Below are 3,340 nucleotides of genomic sequence, written 5' to 3' on the forward strand. Positions count from 1 at the left end.
GATCTCTTCTCTTTCTGCTGCCAGAATGGTTATTTTAAGCCCTAATTCTGACCTTGTCACTTTCCAGTTTAAAATCTTCCAGTGATTTTCCATCCCTTTGGAAACAGAATTTCTATAACATAGCATATTGCTTCAAGATCTGGGTCCTGACGTAATCTCCAGCCTTAGTTATGCCAAATCACTTGGAGGTCTCCAAAAGAGCCATGGTGTCACACCTCTGACGGCTTTGCCAATGTTGATCTTTTTTGGTGGAAGCTTATTCTCTTGTTTCTCAGGCTAATCTGTACTCATCCTTCAATCATCAACTCAAGGGTCATCTTCTCTTGGAAAATGTCCCTGACCCTTTTCCCTAAGTGGAACTGGATGCCCCCTGCTCATCCTGCATAGTGCTGTGGTATCTGTGCTTCTTTACCTTTATTACATCTGGTGTTCCATTGTACTCTTGCCATTGATTTTCCTTTAGCATCAGGTCTTATTCATCTGTAGATCTCCAGAACATGGCAAATAGCTGGGGCTCAATGTTTGTTGAATGAGCAAATGGCTGAGTGAAACAGTTTGAATTGATTCCCTATATGGAGTCTATCTGTTTCTGAGGCAGTAAGTTCTTCTTTTGCCATGATAAACCTCCCCAAATAAGATTATCCAGGTGAGAAAACCAGCAAGGAACCTGAGGCAAAGGCCCAAGGAGAGGAACTTTGTACACATGCTTAGGTAAGGGACAGTGAGGCACCTGGGCTTATTTTTCCACCAAGGAGATGCGTTGGGTTAAGCAATTCACGTGCAACTTTGTATGGTCACTAGCACATGAGTAGACCAGCAATAAGCTTAAACTAGGAGAGTGATCTTTTTCAATGAAACTCTTTTGCACTCTTTTCTGCTGTGGGTGAGAGACTACCCTTCTTTGCTTTTTATACCACTTTTTGTGGACTGGTACTCATGCCCATCATGCCTATCCCTAGGATTCTTCCTCATAAATCTTAAGCAACTCATTTGCCAAAACAAAGTCCAAATTTCTCCAAAACATTGTCTTTTGTTTGCAATCATTTTCAGCTCATCAGCATTATTGATTTTATGTCCACTCTGAAGGGAAGGCCACAGAGTTGATACCCAGGAAAATGATTATCACTCAACTTACAGACCAGCTTAAACCAAGAAAAATGGGACCTGCAGAAAGATCTGGCTGTCCCAGACAAATGGGCGTGAGTCAGGTTTAGCTCTGTCAGGAGGCCTCTCTGCTGCTGCATTACTGCCACATCAGCTGCCCTCCTACACATTCCTGCTCTTGCCTCTTGTCTTCTGGAGCTGGTTGAGCATAGGCCCAGGGACCCAGTGAGTCAGCTCTTACCTCTTTCCTCACTGGCTTATGCCAGTCCCCTCCTCTGTGACCTGGTGCTTTTCTTTCCATCCTTTCTTTTCTATCATCCTCCCAGATGATAACATTTCTCTTATAAAGATTATATTATGACCATACTTGAAATATTTGTACATATTTTGTTTATTTTCATTGCTGGAGCTAATTACCACACTAGGGCTTTCTGTAGATATCTCTTGACTAGCCCAGAATCCTTATCCTGAGTCCACTTAATAGATAACATAGGTGGGAGTCCTGAGACCTGGGAGAGGCAATAATCCTCCAGTGTCCAGCCCAAGCCATATACTGAACATCTGTTGCCAACTCTCTTTGTATTCCCAAGAAACTCCTTTCACATGAGGGAGACCCCTTCAGGGTTCACTAAAAAGCGATTTGGAAGTAGCAGAAGTAGCATCAACAAAGGTAAGTCCAAGAAGGAAAATAAGTTGTCAAGAACAGTGAGCAATGATAGAGCTCAAAACAATCAGACCACATATTTCTTTTTTTTTAATTTGAGATGGAATTTCACTCTGGTTTCCCAGGCTGGAGTGCAATGGCATGATCTCGGCTCACCACAACCTCCACCTCCCCGGTTAAGGTGATTCTCTTGCCTCAACCTTCTGGTAACTGGGATTACAGGCATGCACCACCATGCCCGGCTAATTTTGTATTTTTAGTAGAGATGGGGTTTCTCCTTGTTGGTCAGGCTGGTCTTGAACTCCCGTTGACCACATATTTCCATGTTTGGGGTGTATCCATCAAAGTGAGTGGGTGACAGTTGTCCCAGCCCAACACTGAATGACTCACCTTCTGTGCTATCAGCAAACCACCAAGCCTCTGTCTGGTAGTTAACAAACTCACTGAAGGAAACACTTTTCTGAATCTGTCACGAATTGAATTTTTAAATGTAATCCAATTGCCAGCCAATTTACAAACTTCCTCTGTATTCTCCAGGTTGTTTCCAGCCTTCCGCCTAATCACTTTTGCAGCCTGGCTGGATTTGATCAGGTTTATCTTTGTTTGCTTTGAGATGGACTTGAAATGCCTCCTTCTCTAAGAAGATGATCGTATAGCCTAAGAAGATGATTGTATAGCCTAAGAACATGATTGTATAGCCTAAGAAGATGATTGTGTAGCCTAAGAAGATGATTGTATGGCCCTTGCACACTTTGGTTAGAGCACAAGGTGATCTCATAGGGTTTTTTCCACTCGGTGTATCTGATTTTAAAAACATAAATATGTGAAAGCCCCAATGTTGCCTCTTAAAATCCCCTTTGTGCTCAAAGAGGAAGTTTGGTGAACAGTTTCAGCAAAGTATCAGGAATATCAGATGGCATTGATTCACCGAGTTCTGGAAACAAACCTCAGTTTCTCCAGTCATTGGCTCGTGATAACAAAACTTCCCTTTCTCACAAACTAATATCACAAAAAACAGAGATCAGCCTGTCCTCTGATAAAGATGACACATGAATCTGATGAGTGTTCCATCTTTTTTTTACCCCAGCTCATGCTGTGCCCTTCTGGCTACATCAGTGCCCTTGCTTTTCTACACAAGTCTTCTTCATTCTCACTCTTGCCCAGTAACCTTCACCAACATTCCAGCCTATGGGGAGCTCTTCCTTCCCTGAACTCCTCTGGCTTGTATGTAAAAATTTCTTAACATAGACGTACAGTATAGACTTTCCAAGGCAGGGACTCTGCTGAATTCTTATTTGCATACCTGTGGGTTAAGCTGCTTAGCTCACAGCCTTGGTGTGCAATGCAGGCTGGGCATCAGAACCACCCATACAGCTTTGAAGAACTACAAATGTCTAGGTTGGGTGCAGTGACTCACACTGTAATCCCAGTGGAGGCCGAGGTGGGAGGACTGCTTGAGACCAGGAATTCAAAACCAGCCTAGGCCACATAGTGAGACCCCATCTCTACAAAATACAAAATTAAAAAAATTAGCCAGGCATGGTGGCAGGCACCTGTGGTCCCAGCTACTTG

The sequence above is a fragment of the Macaca thibetana genome, chromosome 9, assembly GCF_024542745.1.
Source record: "Macaca thibetana thibetana isolate TM-01 chromosome 9, ASM2454274v1, whole genome shotgun sequence".
NCBI lineage: Eukaryota > Metazoa > Chordata > Mammalia > Primates > Cercopithecidae > Macaca > Macaca thibetana.